The sequence below is a fragment of the Eubalaena glacialis genome, chromosome 1 (assembly GCF_028564815.1).
Source record: "Eubalaena glacialis isolate mEubGla1 chromosome 1, mEubGla1.1.hap2.+ XY, whole genome shotgun sequence".
Lineage (NCBI taxonomy): Eukaryota > Metazoa > Chordata > Mammalia > Artiodactyla > Balaenidae > Eubalaena > Eubalaena glacialis.
The window spans coordinates 71141441-71162770 of NC_083716.1; positions in this window are offsets into that span (position 1 = coordinate 71141441).

Genomic DNA, 21330 nt, shown 5'->3' on the forward strand with positions numbered 1-21330 from the left:
TTGAACCTGGAGATTTGGGACCCATGGCATGGGTACCACGCACTATTACTTTAAAGGGTCTGCGTTTGCTCACGCAACCTCACCAATCCTCTCAGCCCCAAGAGTGTCCAGCCTTCTGTCTCATCCAGCTGTGGGTCTAGATATGGTCAATCCAGGTTGCATCAGAGCCCCTGAACGGATTTTGTAAGAATTTCTCTCTCTTTCACTGTCTTTGTTTTATGGGGTTTTTTTTAAGTAATCTATTTTTATAATGGGGTTTAGCTGCTTTTCCCTGCTGTGTTTATGCCGCTTTACACCCTCTTGATTCACTTCCAGAGAGATATCAATATATAGGTTTTAAGACTCTTCCTAGTCAGATATATTCTTGGGCGGTGAATAGGGGGTGTTGAGTCCATTTCACTGAGCAGGGAGTAGGTCTTGTCTATTACATATTTGGCTTCTGGAACGGTATCTGAGCTAATTTGAAACCCTTGTTTTATGCATCGCCCCACCTCACTTTCCCGTTAAGCAGCCATAGTGTGTTTTCTAAATGTGTGACTCTGTTCTGTTTGGGACTTCAGTTCAGGTGTAGCGATTTTGACATTCCCTCTATAAGTGATATCTTAGGATAAGTGTCCTTTTCTGTGTGACTTACTTCACTTAGAGTCATCGTCCCTAAATCCACTCATCATGCTGCTACTAGCCTTATGACACTGATTTCATGGCTGATTGATATTCCATTGTGCATAAGTACCACAACTTCTTTATCCATTTTCCTCTTTCCTGGGATATTTAAGGTGTACCGAAGTGGAGGTTCTTGGAAACAGAGCAGCCCTAAACTTTGGGGTGCCTGTGTCTTGTTGATTTTTAGGTTTCCCGATTTCTACGCCCATGAGTGGAAGTGCCCTATGCTCTCTCAGCTGTGTCTATTACATGTTACAGGACGCAGCGTACACTTCTCCAGAGTGGCTGTTGGCAATTTCCATCCCGCCCATCAGCGTAGCAAGGCTCCCATGTCTCCATGGCCTGTCCTGCATTTCTGGTTTTTACACTTTTTTCAGCATGGCCCTTTTGACCGCTGGCAAGCGAGACTTCTTTGTAGCGCCGATTGGCCTTTCCGGCTTGCTTGGTTTGCCAAAAAGGGCGTATGCGTTTTTTCCTGAATATATTCAGGAAAAAACGCATACGCCCTTTTTGGCCAAGGGCATCATTGTCAACGCTTTGCCGCTTTTCATGTGCTTTCAAGGCGAGTCGAATCTACCTCCTGAAATCTGTTTCCTGCAATTCTGCCTTGCTTTCAAATCCTCTTCGTTGCCTTCCCTCAATATATTTGTGGACGAGAGTTCTCATTTATAACTCTGCAGGTTTGTGAATTGCAGTGCCCCTGAGCTCCATTTGTCAACTCGCTTTTTTGGGAGCTGGCCGCAAAAGCGCAGGATTGCTTCAGGCCCTATTCTGGTTCCGGGGGGCAGGCTGAGCCTGTGGTTCATTCTTCTTCCTGATGGGAAAATAGAGTGACCTGTGCGTGTCTCAACACCTAGAGCTAGTCTCTCATTGGTTCCCCCTCTTCCCGTTCATCGTCAGGACAAATTGCGAGCTGTATGAAACAGGAGGTCAACGGTGCTGATTCTCCAAGTAGGGAGATTGTTAGTGAAGCGGCTGGAATGGCGAACCCGAGCACAAGGAGAGGAGAAATGAGGTGCGTTTTAGAAACCTTTTCCGATCACACGGTGTACCATCTTCTGGGTTTCCCAGGCATGTTTTCGATGTAGGAAGATGCCCTTGAACCTGGAGATTTGGGACCCATGGCATGGGTACCACGCACTATTACTTTAAAGGGTCTGCATTTGCTCACGCAACCTCACCAATCCTCTCAGCCCCAAGAGTGTCCAGCCTTCTGTCTCATCCAGCTGTGGGTCTAGATATGGTCAATCCAGGTTGCATCAGAGCCCCTGAACGGATTTTGTAAGAATTTCTCTCTCTTTCACTGTCTTTGTTTTATGGGTTTTTTCTTAAGTAATCTATTTTTATAATGGGGTTTAGCTGCTTTTCCCTGCTGTGTTTATACCGCTTTACACCCTCTTAATTCACTTCCAGAGAGATATCAATATATAGGTTTTAAGACTCTTCCTAGTCAGATATATTCTTGGGCGGTGAATAGGGGGTGTTGAGTCCAGTTTACTGAGCAGGGAGTAGGTCTTGTCTATTACATATTTGGCTTCTGGAACGGTATCTGAGCTAATTTGAAACCCTTGTTTTATTCATCGCCCCACCTCACTTTCCCATTAAGCAGCCATAGTGTGTTTTCTAAATGTGTGACTCTGTTCTGTTTTGGAATTCAGTTCAGGTGTGCGATTTTGACATTCCCTCTATAAGTGATATCTTAGGATAAGTGTCCTTTTCTGTGTGACTTACTTCACTTAGAGTCATCGTCCCTAAATCCACTCATCATGCTGCTACTAGCCTTATGACACTGATTTCATGGCTGATTGATATTCCATTGTGCATAAGTACCACAACTTCTTTATCCATTTTCCTCTTTCCTGGGATATTTAAGGTGTACCGAAGTGGAGGTTCTTGGAAACAGAGCAGCCCTAAACTTTGGGGTGCCTGTGTCTTGTTGATTTTTAGGTTTCCCGATTTCTACGCCCATGAGTGGAAGTGCCCTATGCTCTCTCAGCTGTGTCTATTACATGTTACAGGACGCAGCGTACACTTCTCCAGAGTGGCTGTTGGCAATTTCCATCCCGCCCATCAGCGTAGCAAGGCTCCCATGTCTCCATGGCCTGTCCTGCATTTCTGGTTTTTACACTTTTTTCAGCATGGCCCTTTTGACCGCTGGAAAGCGAGACTTGTTTGTAGCGCCGATTTGCCTTTAAGGCTTGCTTGGTTGGCCAAAAAGGGCGTATGCGTTTTTTCCTGAATATATTCAGGAAAAAACGCATACGCCCTTTTTGGCCAAGGGCATCATTGTCAACGCTTTGCCGCTTTTCATGTGCTTTCAAGGCGAGTCGAATCTACCTCCTGAAATCTGTTTCCTGCAATTCTGCCTTGCTTTCAAATCCTCTTCGTTGCCTTCCCTCAATATATTTGTGGACGAGAGTTCTCATTTATAACTCTGCAGGTTTGTGAATTGCAGTGCCCCTGAGCTCCATTTGTCAACTCGCTTTTTTGGGAGCTGGCCGCAAAAGCGCAGGATTGCTTCAGGGCCTATTCTTGTTCCGGGGGGCAGGCTGAGCCTGTGGTTCATTCTTCTTCCTGATGGGAAAATAGAGTGACCTGTGCCTGTCCCAACACCTAGAGCTAGTCTCTCATTGGTTTCCCCTCTTCCCGTTCATCCTCAGCACAAATTGCGAGCTGTACGAAACAGGAGGTCAACGGTGCTGATTCTCCAAGTAGGGAGATTGTTAGTGAAGCGGCTGGAATGGCGAACCCGAGCACAAGGAGAGGAGAAATGAGGTGCGTTTTAGAAACCTTTCCCGATCACACGGTGAACCATCTTCTGGGTTTCCCAGGCATGTTTTCGATGTAGGAAGATGCCCTTGAACCTGGAGATTTGGGACCCATGGCATGGGTACCACGCACTATTACTTTGAAGGGTCTGCGTTTGCTCACCCAACCTCACCAATCCTCTCAGCCCCAAGAGTGTCCAGCCTTCTGTCTCATCCAGCTGTGGGTCTAGATATGGTCAATCCAGGTTGCATCAGAGCCCCTGAACGGATTTTGTAAGAATTTCTCTCTCTTTCACTGTCTTTGTTTTATGGGTTTTTTTTTTTAAGTAATCTATTTTTATAATGGGGTTTAGCTGTTTTTCCCTGCTGTGTTTATGCCGCTTTACACCCTCTTGATTCACTTCCAGAGAGATATCAATACATAGGTTTTAAGACTCTTCCTAGTCAGATATATTCTTGGGCGGTGAATAGGGGGTGTTGAGTCCAGTTCACTGAGCAGGGAGTAGGTCTTGTCTATTACATATTTGGCTTCTGGAACGGTATCTGAGCTAATTTGAAACCCTTGTTTTATGCATCGCCCCACCTCACTTTCCCGTTAAGTAGCCATAGTGTGTTTTCTAAATGTGTGACTCTGTTCTGTTTGGGACTTCTGTTCAGGTGTAGCGATTTTGACATTCCCTCTATAAGTGATATCTTAGGATAAGTGTCCTTTTCTGTGTGACTTACTTCACTTAGAGTCATCGTCCCTAAATCCACTCATCATGCTGCTACTAGCCTTATGACACTGATTTCATGGCTGATTGATATTCCATTGTGCATAAGTACCACAACTTCTTTATCCATTTTCCTCTTTCCTGGGATATTTAAGGTGTACCGAAGTGGAGGTTCTTGGAAACAGAGCAGCCCTAAACTTTGGGGTGCCTGTGTCTTGTTGATTTTTAGGTTTCCCGATTTCTACGCCCATGAGTGGAAGTGCCCTATGCTCTCTCAGCTGTGTCTATTACATGTTACAGGACGCAGCGTACACTTCTCCAGAGTGGCTGTTGGCAATTTCCATCCCGCCCATCAGCGTAGCAAGGCTCCCATGTCTCCATGGCCTGTCCTGCATTTCTGGTTTTTACACTTTTTTCAGCATGGCCCTTTTGACCGCTGGCAAGCGAGACTTCTTTGTAGCGCCGATTTGCCTTTCCGGCTTGCTTGGTTGGCCAAAAAGGGCGTATGCGTTTTTTCCTGAATATATTCAGGAAAAAACGCATACGCCCTTTTTGGCCAAGGGCATCATTGTCAACGCTTTGCCGCTTTTCATGTGCTTTCAAGGCGAGTCGAATCTACCTCCTGAAATCTGTTTCCTGCAATTCTGCCTTGCTTTCAAATCCTCTTCGTTGCCTTCCCTCAATATATTTGTGGACGAGAGTTCTCATTTATAACTCTGCAGGTTTGTGAATTGCAGTGCCCCTGAGCTCCATTTGTCAACTCGCTTTTTTGGGAGCTGGCCGCAAAAGCGCAGGATTGCTTCAGGCCCTATTCTGGTTCCGGGGGGCAGGCTGAGCCTGTGGTTCATTCTTCTTCCTGATGGGAAAATAGAGTGACCTGTGCCTGTCTCAACACCTAGAGCTAGTCTCTCATTGGTTCCCCCTCTTCCCGTTCATCGTCAGGACAAATTGCGAGCTGTATGAAACAGGAGGTCAACGGTGCTGATTCTCCAAGTAGGGAGATTGTTAGTGAAGCGGCTGGAATGGCGAACCCGAGCACAAGGAGAGGAGAAATGAGGTGCGTTTTAGAAACCTTTCCCGATCACACGGTGTACCATCTTCTGGGTTTCCCAGGCATGTTTTCGATGTAGGAAGATGCCCTTGAACCTGGAGATTTGGGACCCATGGCATGGGTACCACGCACTATTACTTTAAAGGGTCTGCATTTGCTCACGCAACCTCACCAATCCTCTCAGCCCCAAGAGTGTCCAGCCTTCTGTCTCATCCAGCTGTGGGTCTAGATATGGTCAATCCAGGTTGCATCAGAGCCCCTGAACGGATTTTGTAAGAATTTCTCTCTCTTTCACTGTCTTTGTTTTATGGGTTTTTTTTTAAGTAATCTATTTTTATAATGGGATTTAGCTGCTTTTCCCTGCTGTGTTTATGCCGCTTTACACCCTCTTGATTCACTTCCAGAGAGATATCAATATATAGGTTTTAAGACTCTTCCTAGTCAGATATATTCTTGGGCGGTGAATAGGGGGTGTTGAGTCCAGTTTACTGAGCAGGGAGTAGGTCTTGTCTATTACATATTTGGCTTCTGGAACGGTATCTGAGCTAATTTGAAACCCTTGTTTTATGCATCGCCCCACCTCACTTTCCCATTAAGCAGCCATAGTGTGTTTTCTAAATGTGTGACTCTGTTCTGTTTTGGAATTCAGTTCAGGTGTGCGATTTTGACATTCCCTCTATAAGTGATATCTTAGGATAAGTGTCCTTTTCTGTGTGACTTACTTCACTTAGAGTCATCGTCCCTAAATCCACTCATCATGCTGCTACTAGCCTTATGACACTGATTTCATGGCTGATTGATATTCCATTGTGCATAAGTACCACAACTTCTTTATCCATTTTCCTCTTTCCTGGGATATTTAAGGTGTACCGAAGTGGAGGTTCTTGGAAACAGAGCAGCCCTAAACTTTGGGGTGCCTGTGTCTTGTTGAGTTTTAGGTTTCCCGATTTCTACGCCCATGAGTGGAAGTGCCCTATGCTCTCTCAGCTGTGTCTGTTACATGTTTCAGGACGCAGCGTACACTTCTCCAGAGTGGCTGTTGGCATCTTCCATCGCGCCCATCAGCGTAGCAAGGCTCCCATGTCTCCATGGCCTGTCCTGCATTACTGGTTTTTACACATTTTTCAGCATGGCCCTTTTGACCGCTGGCAAGCGAGACTTGTTTGTAGCGCCGATTTGCCTTTCCGGCTTGCTTGGTTGGCCAAAAAGGGCGTATGCGTTTTTTCCTGAATATATTCAGGAAAAAACGCATACGCCCTTTTTGGCCAAGGGCATCATTGTCAACGCTTTGCCGCTTTTCATGTGCTTTCAAGGCGAGTCGAATCTACCTCCTGAAATCTGTTTCCTGCAATTCTGCCTTGCTTTCAAATCCTCTTCGTTGCCTTCCCTCAATATATTTGTGCACGAGAGTTATCATTTATAACTCTGCAGGTTTGTGAATTGCAGTGCCCCTGAGCTCCATTTGTCAACTCGCTTTTTTGGGAGCTGGCCGCAAAAGCGCAGGATTGCTTCAGGCCCTATTCTGGTTCCGGGGGGCAGGCTGAGCCTGTGGTACATTCTTCTTCCTGATGGGAAAATAGAGTGGCCTGTGCCTGTCCCAACACCTAGAGCTAGTCTCTCATTGGTTTCCCCTCTTCCCGTTCATCCTCAGGACAAATTGCGAGCTGTACGAAACAGGAGGTCAACGGTGCTGATTCTCCAAGTAGGGAGATTGTTAGTGAAGCGGCTGGAATGGCGAACCCGAGCACAAGGAGAGGAGAAATGAGGTGCGTTTTAGAAACCTTTTCCGATCACACGGTGTACCATCTTCTGGGTTTCCCAGGCATGTTTTCGATGTAGGAAGATGCCCTTGAACCTGGAGATTTGGGACCCATGGCATGGGTACCACGCACTATTACTTTAAAGGGTCTGCATTTGCTCACGCAACCTCACCAATCCTCTCAGCCCCAAGAGTGTCCAGCCTTCTGTCTCATCCAGCTGTGGGTCTAGATATGGTCAATCCAGGTTGCATCAGAGCCCCTGAACGGATTTTGTAAGAATTTCTCTCTCTTTCACTGTCTTTGTTTTATGGGTTTTTTTTTAAGTAATCTATTTTTATAATGGGGTTTAGCTGCTTTTCCCTGCTGTGTTTATGCCGCTTTACACCCTCTTGATTCACTTCCAGAGAGATATCAATATATGGGTTTTAAGACTCTTCCTAGTCAGATATATTCTTGGGCGGTGAATAGGGGGTGTTGAGTCCAGTTCACTGAGCAGGGAGTAGGTCTTGTCTATTACATATTTGGCTTCTGGAACGGTATCTGAGCTAATTTGAAACCCTTGTTTTATGCATCGCCCCACCTCACTTTCCCGTTAAGCAGCCATAGTGTGTTTTCTAAATGTGTGACTCTGTTCTGTTTTGGAATTCAGTTCAGGTGTAGCGATTTTGACATTCCCTCTATAAGTGATATCTTAGGATAAGTGTCCTTTTCTGTGTGACTTACTTCACTTAGAGTCATCGTCCCTAAATCCACTCATCATGCTGCTACTAGCCTTATGACACTGATTTCATGGCTGATTGATATTCCATTGTGCATAAGTACCACAACTTCTTTATCCATTTTCCTCTTTCCTGGGATATTTAAGGTGTACCGAAGTGGAGGTTCTTGGAAACAGAGCAGCCCTAAACTTTGGGGTGCCTGTGTCTTGTTGATTTTTAGGTTTCCCGATTTCTACGCCCATGAGTGCAAGTGCCCTATGCTCTCTCAGCTGTGTCTATTACATGTTACAGGACGCAGCGTACACTTCTCCAGAGTGGCTGTTGGCAATTTCCATCCCGCCCATCAGCGTAGCAAGGCTCCCATGTCTCCATGGCCTGTCCTGCATTTCTGGTTTTTACACTTTTTTCAGCATGGCCCTTTTGACCGCTGGCAAGCGAGACTTGTTTGTAGCGCCGATTTGCCTTTCCGGCTTGCTTGGTTGGCCAAAAAGGGCGTATGCGTTTTTTCCTGAATATATTCAGGAAAAAACGCATACGCCCTTTTTGGCCAAGGGCATCATTGTCAGCGCTTTGCTGCTTTTCATGTGCTTTCAAGGCGAGTCGAATCTACCTCCTGAAATCTGTTTCCTGCAATTCTGCCTTGCTTTTAAATCCTCTTCGTTGCCTTCCCTCAATATATTTGTGGACGAGAGTTCTCATTTATAACTCTGCAGGTTTGTGAATTGCAGTGCCCCTGAGCTCCATTTGTCAACTCGCTTTTTTGGGAGCTGGCCGCAAAAGCGCAGGATTGCTTCAGGCCCTATTCTGGTTCCGGGGGGCAGGCTGAGCCTGTGGTTCATTCTTCTTCCTGATGGGAAAATAGAGTGACCTGTGCCTGTCCCAACACCTAGAGCTAGTCTCTCATTGGTTCCCCCTCTTCCCGTTCATCCTCAGCACAAATTGCGAGCTGTTCGAAACAGGAGGTCAACGGTGCTGATTCTCCAAGTAGGGAGATTGTTAGTGAAGCGGCTGGAATGGCGAACCCGAGCACAAGAAGAGGAGAAATGAGGTGCGTTTTAGAAACCTTTCCCGATCACACGGTGTGCCATCTTCTGGGTTTCCCAGGCATGTTTTCGATGTAGGAAGATGCCCTTGAACCTGGAGATTTGGGACCCATGGCATGGGTACCACGCACTATTACTTTAAAGGGTCTGCATTTGCTCACCCAACCTCACCAATCCTCTCAGCCCCAAGCGTGTCCAGCCTTCTGTCTCATCCAGCTGTGGGTCTAGATATGGTCAATCCAGGTTGCATCAGAGCCCCTGAACGGATTTTGTAAGAATTTCTCTCTCTTTCACTGTCTTTGTTTTATGGGGTTTTTTTTTTAAGTAATCTATTTTTATAATGGGGTTTAGCTGTTTTTCCCTGCTGTGTTTATGCCGCTTTACACCCTCTTGATTCACTTCCAGAGAGATATCAATACATAGGTTTTAAGACTCTTCCTAGTCAGATATATTCTTGGGCGGTGAATAGGGGGTGTTGAGTCCAGTTCACTGAGCAGGGAGTAGGTCTTGTCTATTACATATTTGGCTTCTGGAACGGTATCTGAGCTAATTTGAAACCCTTGTTTTATGCATCGCCCCACCTCACTTTCCCGTTAAGCAGCCATAGTGTGTTTTCTAAATGTGTGACTCTGTTCTGTTTTGGAATTCAGTTCAGGTGTGCGATTTTGACATTCCCTCTATAAGTGATATCTTAGGATAAGTGTCCTTTTCTGTGTGACTTACTTCACTTAGCGTCATCGTCCCTAAATCCACTCATCATGCTGCTACTAGCCTTATGACACTGATTTCATGGCTGATTGATATTCCATTGTGCATAAGTACCACAACTTCTTTATCCATTTTCCTCTTTCCTGGGATATTTAAGGTGTACCGAAGTGGAGGTTCTTGGAAACAGAGCAGCCCTAAACTTTGGGGTGCCTGTGTCTTGTTGATTTTTAGGTTTCCCGATTTCTACGCCCATGAGTGGAAGTGCCCTATGCTCTCTCAGCTGTGTCTATTACATGTTACAGGACGCAGCGTACACTTCTCCAGAGTGGCTGTTGGCAATTTCCATCCCGCCCATCAGCGTAGCAAGGCTCCCATGTCTCCATGGCCTGTCCTGCATTTCTGGTTTTTACACTTTTTTCAGCATGGCCCTTTTGACCGCTGGCAAGCGAGACTTCTTTGTAGCGCCGATTTGCCTTTCCGGCTTGCTTGGTTGGCCAAAAAGGGCGTATGCGTTTTTTCCTGAATATATTCAGGAAAAAACGCATACGCCCTTTTTGGCCAAGGGCATCATTGTCAACGCTTTGCCGCTTTTCATGTGCTTTCAAGGCGAGTCGAATCTACCTCCTGAAATCTGTTTCCTGCAATTCTGCCTTGCTTTCAAATCCTCTTCGTTGCCTTCCCTCAATATATTTGTGGACGAGAGTTCTCATTTATAACTCTGCAGGTTTGTGAATTGCAGTGCCCCTGAGCTCCATTTGTCAACTCGCTTTTTTGGGAGCTGGCCGCAAAAGCGCAGGATTGCTTCAGGGCCTATTCTGGTTCCGGGGGGCAGGCTGAGCCTGTGGTTCATTCTTCTTCCTGATGGGAAAATAGAGTGACCTGTGCCTGTCCCAACACCTAGAGCTAGTCTCTCATTGGTTCCCCCTCTTCCCGTTCATCGTCAGGACAAATTGCGAGCTGTACGAAACAGGAGGTCAACGGTGCTGATTCTCCAAGTAGGGAGATTGTTAGTGAAGCGGCTGGAATGGCGAACCCGAGCACAAGGAGAGGAGAAATGAGGTGCGTTTTAGAAACCTTTCCCGATCACACGGTGTACCATCTTCTGGGTTTCCCAGGCATGTTTTCGATGTAGGAAGATGCCCTTGAACCTGGAGATTTGGGACCCATGGCATGGGTACCACGCACTATTACTTTAAAGGGTCTGCGTTTGCTCACGCAACCTCACCAATCCTCTCAGCCCCAAGAGTGTCCAGCCTTCTGTCTCATCCAGCTGTGGGTCTAGATATGGTCAATCCAGGTTGCATCAGAGCCCCTGAACGGATTTTGTAAGAATTTCTCTCTCTTTCACTGTCTTTGTTTTATGGGGTTTTTTTTAAGTAATCTATTTTTATAATGGGGTTTAGCTGCTTTTCCCTGCTGTGTTTATGCCGCTTTACACCCTCTTGATTCACTTCCAGAGAGATATCAATATATAGGTTTTAAGACTCTTCCTAGTCAGATATATTCTTGGGCGGTGAATAGGGGGTGTTGAGTCCATTTCACTGAGCAGGGAGTAGGTCTTGTCTATTACATATTTGGCTTCTGGAACGGTATCTGAGCTAATTTGAAACCCTTGTTTTATGCATCGCCCCACCTCACTTTCCCGTTAAGCAGCCATAGTGTGTTTTCTAAATGTGTGACTCTGTTCTGTTTGGGACTTCAGTTCAGGTGTAGCGATTTTGACATTCCCTCTATAAGTGATATCTTAGGATAAGTGTCCTTTTCTGTGTGACTTACTTCACTTAGAGTCATCGTCCCTAAATCCACTCATCATGCTGCTACTAGCCTTATGACACTGATTTCATGGCTGATTGATATTCCATTGTGCATAAGTACCACAACTTCTTTATCCATTTTCCTCTTTCCTGGGATATTTAAGGTGTACCGAAGTGGAGGTTCTTGGAAACAGAGCAGCCCTAAACTTTGGGGTGCCTGTGTCTTGTTGATTTTTAGGTTTCCCGATTTCTACGCCCATGAGTGGAAGTGCCCTATGCTCTCTCAGCTGTGTCTATTACATGTTACAGGACGCAGCGTACACTTCTCCAGAGTGGCTGTTGGCAATTTCCATCCCGCCCATCAGCGTAGCAAGGCTCCCATGTCTCCATGGCCTGTCCTGCATTTCTGGTTTTTACACTTTTTTCAGCATGGCCCTTTTGACCGCTGGCAAGCGAGACTTCTTTGTAGCGCCGATTGGCCTTTCCGGCTTGCTTGGTTGGCCAAAAAGGGCGTATGCGTTTTTTCCTGAATATATTCAGGAAAAAACGCATACGCCCTTTTTGGCCAAGGGCATCATTGTCAACGCTTTGCCGCTTTTCATGTGCTTTCAAGGCGAGTCGAATCTACCTCCTGAAATCTGTTTCCTGCAATTCTGCCTTGCTTTCAAATCCTCTTCGTTGCCTTCCCTCAATATATTTGTGGACGAGAGTTCTCATTTATAACTCTGCAGGTTTGTGAATTGCAGTGCCCCTGAGCTCCATTTGTCAACTCGCTTTTTTGGGAGCTGGCCGCAAAAGCGCAGGATTGCTTCAGGCCCTATTCTGGTTCCGGGGGGCAGGCTGAGCCTGTGGTTCATTCTTCTTCCTGATGGGAAAATAGAGTGACCTGTGCGTGTCTCAACACCTAGAGCTAGTCTCTCATTGGTTCCCCCTCTTCCCGTTCATCGTCAGGACAAATTGCGAGCTGTATGAAACAGGAGGTCAACGGTGCTGATTCTCCAAGTAGGGAGATTGTTAGTGAAGCGGCTGGAATGGCGAACCCGAGCACAAGGAGAGGAGAAATGAGGTGCGTTTTAGAAACCTTTTCCGATCACACGGTGTACCATCTTCTGGGTTTCCCAGGCATGTTTTCGATGTAGGAAGATGCCCTTGAACCTGGAGATTTGGGACCCATGGCATGGGTACCACGCACTATTACTTTAAAGGGTCTGCATTTGCTCACGCAACCTCACCAATCCTCTCAGCCCCAAGAGTGTCCAGCCTTCTGTCTCATCCAGCTGTGGGTCTAGATATGGTCAATCCAGGTTGCATCAGAGCCCCTGAACGGATTTTGTAAGAATTTCTCTCTCTTTCACTGTCTTTGTTTTATGGGTTTTTTCTTAAGTAATCTATTTTTATAATGGGGTTTAGCTGCTTTTCCCTGCTGTGTTTATACCGCTTTACACCCTCTTGATTCACTTCCAGAGAGATATCAATATATAGGTTTTAAGACTCTTCCTAGTCAGATATATTCTTGGGCGGTGAATAGGGGGTGTTGAGTCCAGTTTACTGAGCAGGGAGTAGGTCTTGTCTATTACATATTTGGCTTCTGGAACGGTATCTGAGCTAATTTGAAACCCTTGTTTTATTCATCGCCCCACCTCACTTTCCCATTAAGCAGCCATAGTGTGTTTTCTAAATGTGTGACTCTGTTCTGTTTTGGAATTCAGTTCAGGTGTGCGATTTTGACATTCCCTCTATAAGTGATATCTTAGGATAAGTGTCCTTTTCTGTGTGACTTACTTCACTTAGAGTCATCGTCCCTAAATCCACTCATCATGCTGCTACTAGCCTTATGACACTGATTTCATGGCTGATTGATATTCCATTGTGCATAAGTACCACAACTTCTTTATCCATTTTCCTCTTTCCTGGGATATTTAAGGTGTACCGAAGTGGAGGTTCTTGGAAACAGAGCAGCCCTAAACTTTGGGGTGCCTGTGTCTTGTTGATTTTTAGGTTTCCCGATTTCTACGCCCATGAGTGGAAGTGCCCTATGCTCTCTCAGCTGTGTCTATTACATGTTACAGGACGCAGCGTACACTTCTCCAGAGTGGCTGTTGGCAATTTCCATCCCGCCCATCAGCGTAGCAAGGCTCCCATGTCTCCATGGCCTGTCCTGCATTTCTGGTTTTTACACTTTTTTCAGCATGGCCCTTTTGACCGCTGGAAAGCGAGACTTGTTTGTAGCGCCGATTTGCCTTTAAGGCTTGCTTGGTTGGCCAAAAAGGGCGTATGCGTTTTTTCCTGAATATATTCAGGAAAAAACGCATACGCCCTTTTTGGCCAAGGGCATCATTGTCAATGCTTTGCCGCTTTTCATGTGCTTTCAAGGCGAGTCGAATCTACCTCCTGAAATCTGTTTCCTGCAATTCTGCCTTGCTTTCAAATCCTCTTCGTTGCCTTCCCTCAATATATTTGTGGACGAGAGTTCTCATTTATAACTCTGCAGGTTTGTGAATTGCAGTGCCCCTGAGCTCCATTTGTCAACTCGCTTTTTTGGGAGCTGGCCGCAAAAGCGCAGGATTGCTTCAGGGCCTATTCTTGTTCCGGGGGGCAGGCTGAGCCTGTGGTTCATTCTTCTTCCTGATGGGAAAATAGAGTGACCTGTGCCTGTCCCAACACCTAGAGCTAGTCTCTCATTGGTTTCCCCTCTTCCCGTTCATCCTCAGCACAAATTGCGAGCTGTACGAAACAGGAGGTCAACGGTGCTGATTCTCCAAGTAGGGAGATTGTTAGTGAAGCGGCTGGAATGGCGAACCCGAGCACAAGGAGAGGAGAAATGAGGTGCGTTTTAGAAACCTTTCCCGATCACACGGTGAACCATCTTCTGGGTTTCCCAGGCATGTTTTCGATGTAGGAAGATGCCCTTGAACCTGGAGATTTGGGACCCATGGCATGGGTACCACGCACTATTACTTTGAAGGGTCTGCGTTTGCTCACCCAACCTCACCAATCCTCTCAGCCCCAAGAGTGTCCAGCCTTCTGTCTCATCCAGCTGTGGGTCTAGATATGGTCAATCCAGGTTGCATCAGAGCCCCTGAACGGATTTTGTAAGAATTTCTCTCTCTTTCACTGTCTTTGTTTTATGGGTTTTTTTTTTTAAGTAATCTATTTTTATAATGGGGTTTAGCTGTTTTTCCCTGCTGTGTTTATGCCGCTTTACACCCTCTTGATTCACTTCCAGAGAGATATCAATACATAGGTTTTAAGACTCTTCCTAGTCAGATATATTCTTGGGCGGTGAATAGGGGGTGTTGAGTCCAGTTCACTGAGCAGGGAGTAGGTCTTGTCTATTACATATTTGGCTTCTGGAACGGTATCTGAGCTAATTTGAAACCCTTGTTTTATGCATCGCCCCACCTCACTTTCCCGTTAAGTAGCCATAGTGTGTTTTCTAAATGTGTGAGTCTGTTCTGTTTGGGACTTCAGTTCAGGTGTAGCGATTTTGACATTCCCTCTATAAGTGATATCTTAGGATAAGTGTCCTTTTCTGTGTGACTTACTTCACTTAGAGTCATCGTCCCTAAATCCACTCATCATGCTGCTACTAGCCTTATGACACTGATTTCATGGCTGATTGATATTCCATTGTGCATAAGTACCACAACTTCTTTATCCATTTTCCTCTTTCCTGGGATATTTAAGGTGTACCGAAGTGGAGGTTCTTGGAAACAGAGCAGCCCTAAACTTTGGGGTGCCTGTGTCTTGTTGATTTTTAGGTTTCCCGATTTCTACGCCCATGAGTGGAAGTGCCCTATGCTCTCTCAGCTGTGTCTATTACATGTTACAGGACGCAGCGTACACTTCTCCAGAGTGGCTGTTGGCAATTTCCATCCCGCCCATCAGCGTAGCAAGGCTCCCATGTCTCCATGGCCTGTCCTGCATTTCTGGTTTTTACACTTTTTTCAGCATGGCCCTTTTGACCGCTGGCAAGCGAGACTTCTTTGTAGCGCCGATTGGCCTTTCCGGCTTGCTTGGTTGGCCAAAAAGGGCGTATGCGTTTTTTCCTGAATATATTCAGGAAAAAACGCATACGCCCTTTTTGGCCAAGGGCATCATTGTCAACGCTTTGCCGCTTTTCATGTGCTTTCAAGGCGAGTCGAATCTACCTCCTGAAATCTGTTTCCTGCAATTCTGCCTTGCTTTCAAATCCTCTTCGTTGCCTTCCCTCAATATATTTGTGGACGAGAGTTCTCATTTATAACTCTGCAGGTTTGTGAATTGCAGTGCCCCTGAGCTCCATTTGTCAACTCGCTTTTTTGGGAGCTGGCCGCAAAAGCGCAGGATTGCTTCAGGCCCTATTCTGGTTCCGGGGGGCAGGCTGAGCCTGTGGTTCATTCTTCTTCCTGATGGGAAAATAGAGTGACCTGTGCCTGTCTCAACACCTAGAGCTAGTCTCTCATTGGTTCCCCCTCTTCCCGTTCATCGTCAGGACAAATTGCGAGCTGTATGAAACAGGAGGTCAACGGTGCTGATTCTCCAAGTAGGGAGATTGTTAGTGAAGCGGCTGGAATGGCGAACCCGAGCACAAGGAGAGGAGAAATGAGGTGCGTTTTAGAAACCTTTTCCGATCACACGGTGTACCATCTTCTGGGTTTCCCAGGCATGTTTTCGATGTAGGAAGATGCCCTTGAACCTGGAGATTTGGGACCCATGGCATGGGTACCACGCACTATTACTTTAAAGGGTCTGCATTTGCTCACGCAACCTCACCAATCCTCTCAGCCCCAAGAGTGTCCAGCCTTCTGTCTCATCCAGCTGTGGGTCTAGATATGGTCAATCCAGGTTGCATCAGAGCCCCTGAACGGATTTTGTAAGAATTTCTCTCTCTTTCACTGTCTTTGTTTTATGGGTTTTTTTTTAAGTAATCTATTTTTATAATGGGATTTAGCTGCTTTTCCCTGCTGTGTTTATGCCGCTTTACACCCTCTTGATTCACTTCCAGAGAGATATCAATATATAGGTTTTAAGACTCTTCCTAGTCAGATATATTCTTGGGCGGTGAATAGGGGGTGTTGAGTCCAGTTTACTGAGCAGGGAGTAGGTCTTGTCTATTACATATTTGGCTTCTGGAACGGTATCTGAGCTAATTTGAAACCCTTGTTTTATGCATCGCCCCACCTCACTTTCCCATTAAGCAGCCATAGTGTGTTTTCTAAATGTGTGACTCTGTTCTGTTTTGGAATTCAGTTCAGGTGTGCGATTTTGACATTCCCTCTATAAGTGATATCTTAGGATAAGTGTCCTTTTCTGTGTGACTTACTTCACTTAGAGTCATCGTCCCTAAATCCACTCATCATGCTGCTACTAGCCTTATGACACTGATTTCATGGCTGATTGATATTCCATTGTGCATAAGTACCACAACTTCTTTATCCATTTTCCTCTTTCCTGGGATATTTAAGGTGTACCGAAGTGGAGGTTCTTGGAAACAGAGCAGCCCTAAACTTTGGGGTGCCTGTGTCTTGTTGAGTTTTAGGTTTCCCGATTTCTACGCCCATGAGTGGAAGTGCCCTATGCTCTCTCAGCTGTGTCTATTACATGTTACAGGACGCAGCGTACACTTCTCCAGAGTGGCTGTTGGCAATTTCCATCCCGCCCATCAGCGTAGCAAGGCTCCCATGTCTCCATGGCCTGTCCTGCATTTCTGGTTTTTACACTTTTTTCAGCATGGCCCTTTTGACCGCTGGCAAGCGAGACTTGTTTGTAGCGCCGATTTGCCTTTAAGGCTTGCTTGGTTGGCCAAAAAGGGCGTATGCGTTTTTTCCTGAATATATTCAGGAAAAAACGCATACGCCCTTTTTGGCCAAGGGCATCATTGTCAACGCTTTGCCGCTTTTCATGTGCTTTCAAGGCGAGTCGAATCTACCTCCTGAAATCTGTTTCCTGCAATTCTGCCTTGCTTTCAAATCCTCTTCGTTGCCTTCCCTCAATATATTTGTGGACGAGAGTTCTCATTTATAACTCTGCAGGTTTGTGAATTGCAGTGCCCCTGAGCTCCATTTGTCAACTCGCTTTTTTGGGAGCTGGCCGCAAAAGCGCAGGATTGCTTCAGGGCCTATTCTGGTTCCGGGGGGCAGGCTGAGCCTGTGGTTCATTCTTCTTCCTGATGGGAAAATAGAGTGGCCTGTGCCTGTCCCAACACCTAGAGCTAGTCTCTCATTGGTTTCCCCTCTTCCCGTTCATCCTCAGCACAAATTGCGAGCTGTACGAAACAGGAGGTCAACGGTGCTGATTCTCCAAGTAGGGAGATTGTTAGTGAAGCGGCTGGAATGGCGAACCCGAGCACAAGGAGAGGAGAAATGAGGTGCGTTTTAGAAACCTTTCCCGATCACACGGTGAACCATCTTCTGGGTTTCCCAGGCATGTTTTCGATGTAGGAAGATGCCCTTGAACCTGGAGATTTGGGACCCATGGCATGGGTACCACGCACTATTACTTTGAAGGGTCTGCGTTTGCTCACCCAACCTCACCAATCCTCTCAGCCCCAAGAGTGTCCAGCCTTCTGTCTCATCCAGCTGTGGGTCTAGATATGGTCAATCCAGGTTGCATCAGAGCCCCTGAACGGATTTTGTAAGAATTTCTCTCTCTTTCACTGTCTTTGTTTTATGGGTTTTTTTTTTTAAGTAATCTATTTTTATAATGGGGTTTAGCTGTTTTTCCCTGCTGTGTTTATGCCGCTTTACACCCTCTTGATTCACTTCCAGAGAGATATCAATACATAGGTTTTAAGACTCTTCCTAGTCAGATATATTCTTGGGCGGTGAATAGGGGGTGTTGAGTCCAGTTCACTGAGCAGGGAGTAGGTCTTGTCTATTACATATTTGGCTTCTGGAACGGTATCTGAGCTAATTTGAAACCCTTGTTTTATGCATCGCCCCACCTCACTTTCCCGTTAAGTAGCCATAGTGTGTTTTCTAAATGTGTGACTCTGTTCTGTTTTGGAATTCAGTTCAGGTGTGCGATTTTGACATTCCCTCTATAAGTGATATCTTAGGATAAGTGTCCTTTTCTGTGTGACTTACTTCACTTAGCGTCATCGTCCCTAAATCCACTCATCATGCTGCTACTAGCCTTATGACACTGATTTCATGGCTGATTGATATTCCATTGTGCATAAGTACCACAACTTCTTTATCCATTTTCCTCTTTCCTGGGATATTTAAGGTGTACCGAAGTGGAGGTTCTTGGAAACAGAGCAGCCCTAAACTTTGGGGTGCCTGTGTCTTGTTGATTTTTAGGTTTCCCGATTTCTACGCCCATGAGTGGAAGTGCCCTATGCTCTCTCAGCTGTGTCTATTACATGTTACAGGACGCAGCGTACACTTCTCCAGAGTGGCTGTTGGCAATTTCCATCCCGCCCATCAGCGTAGCAAGGCTCCCATGTCTCCATGGCCTGTCCTGCATTTCTGGTTTTTACACTTTTTTCAGCATGGCCCTTTTGACCGCTGGCAAGCGAGACTTGTTTGTAGCGCCGATTTGCCTTTCCGGCTTGCTTGGTTGGCCAAAAAGGGCGTATGCGTTTTTTCCTGAATATATTCAGGAAAAAACGCATACGCCCTTTTTGGCCAAGGGCATCATTGTCAACGCTTTGCCGCTTTTCATGTGCTTTCAAGGCGAGTCGAATCTACCTCCTGAAATCTGTTTCCTGCAATTCTGCCTTGCTTTCAAATCCTCTTCGTTGCCTTCCCTCAATATATTTGTGGACGAGAGTTCTCATTTATAACTCTGCAGGTTTGTGAATTGCAGTGCCCCTGAGCTCCATTTGTCAACTCGCTTTTTTGGGAGCTGGCCGCAAAAGCGCAGGATTGCTTCAGGCCCTATTCTGGTTCCGGGGGGCAGGCTGAGCCTGTGGTTCATTCTTCTTCCTGATGGGAAAATAGAGTGACCTGTGCCTGTCCCAACACCTAGAGCTAGTCTCTCATTGGTTCCCCCTCTTCCCGTTCATCCTCAGGACAAATTGCGAGCTGTACGAAACAGGAGGTCAACGGTGCTGATTCTCCAAGTAGGGAGATTGTTAGTGAAGCGGCTGGAATGGCGAACCCGAGCACAAGGAGAGGAGAAATGAGGTGCGTTTTAGAAACCTTTCCCGATCACACGGTGTACCATCTTCTGGGTTTCCCAGGCATGTTTTCGATGTAGGAAGATGCCCTTGAACCTGGAGATTTGGGACCCATGGCATGGGTACCACGCACTATTACTTTAAAGGGTCTGCGTTTGCTCACCCAACCTCACCAATCCTCTCAGCCCCAAGAGTGTCCAGCCTTCTGTCTCATCCAGCTGTGGGTCTAGATATGGTCAATCCAGGTTGCATCAGAGCCCCTGAACGGATTTTGTAAGAATTTCTCTCTCTTTCACTGTCTTTGTTTTATGGGGTTTTTTTTAAGTAATCTATTTTTATAATGGGGTTTAGCTGCTTTTCCCTGCTGTGTTTATGCCGCTTTACACCCTCTTGATTCACTTCCAGAGAGATATCAATATATAGGTTTTAAGACTCTTCCTAGTCAGATATATTCTTGGGCGGTGAATAGGGGGTGTTGAGTCCATTTCACTGAGCAGGGAGTAGGTCTTGTCTATTACATATTTGGCTTCTGGAACGGTATCTGAGCTAATTTGAAACCCTTGTTTTATGCATCGCCCCACCTCACTTTCCCGTTAAGCAGCCATAGTGTGTTTTCTAAATGTGTGACTCTGTTCTGTTTGGGACTTCAGTTCAGGTGTAGCGATTTTGACATTCCCTCTATAAGTGATATCTTAGGATAAGTGTCCTTTTCTGTGTGACTTACTTCACTTAGAGTCATCGTCCCTAAATCCACTCATCATGCTGCTACTAGCCTTATGACACTGATTTCATGGCTGATTGATATTCCATTGTGCATAAGTACCACAACTTCTTTATCCATTTTCCTCTTTCCTGGGATATTTAAGGTGTACCGAAGTGGAGGTTCTTGGAAACAGAGCAGCCCTAAACTTTGGGGTGCCTGTGTCTTGTTGATTTTTAGGTTTCCCGATTTCTACGCCCATGAGTGGAAGTGCCCTATGCTCTCTCAGCTGTGTCTATTACATGTTACAGGACGCAGCGTACACTTCTCCAGAGTGGCTGTTGGCAATTTCCATCCCGCCCATCAGCGTAGCAAGGCTCCCATGTCTCCATGGCCTGTCCTGCATTTCTGGTTTTTACACTTTTTTCAGCATGGCCCTTTTGACCGCTGGCAAGCGAGACTTGTTTGTAGCGCCGATTTGCCTTTCCGGCTTGCTTGGTTGGCCAAAAAGGGCGTATGCGTTTTTTCCTGAATATATTCAGGAAAAAACGCATACGCCCTTTTTGGCCAAGGGCATCATTGTCAACGCTTTGCCGCTTTTCATGTGCTTTCAAGGCGAGTCGAATCTACCTCCTGAAATCTGTTTCCTGCAATTCTGCCTTGCTTTCAAATCCTCTTCGTTGCCTTCCCTCAATATATTTGTGGACGAGAGTTCTCATTTATAACTCTGCAGGTTTGTGAATTGCAGTGCCCCTGAGCTCCATTTGTCAACTCGCTTTTTTGGGAGCTGGCCGCAAAAGCGCAGGATTGCTTCAGGCCCTATTCTGGTTCCGGCGGGCAGGCTGAGCCTGTGGTTCATTCTTCTTCCTGATGGGAAAATAGAGTGGCCTGTGCCTGTCCCAACACCTAGAGCTAGTCTCTCATTGGTTCCCCCTCTTCCCGTTCATCGTCAGGACAAATTGCGACCTGTACGAAACAGGAGGTCAACGGTGCTGATTCTCCAAGTAGGGAGATTGTTAGTGAAGCGGCTGGAATGGCGAACCCGAGCACAAGGAGAGGAGAAATGAGGTGCTTTTTAGAAACCTTTCCCGATCACACAGTGTACCAACTTTGGGTTTCCCAGGCATGTTTTCGATGTAGGAAGATGCCCTTGAACCAGGAGATTTGGGACCCATGGCATGGGTACCACGCACTATTACTTTAAAGGGTCTGCGTTTGCTCACCCAACCTCACCAATCCTCTCAGCCCCAAGAGTGTCCAGCCTTCTGTCTCATCCAGCTGTGGGTCTAGATATGGTCAATCCAGGTTGCATCAGAGCCCCTGAACGGATTTTGTAAGAATTTCTCT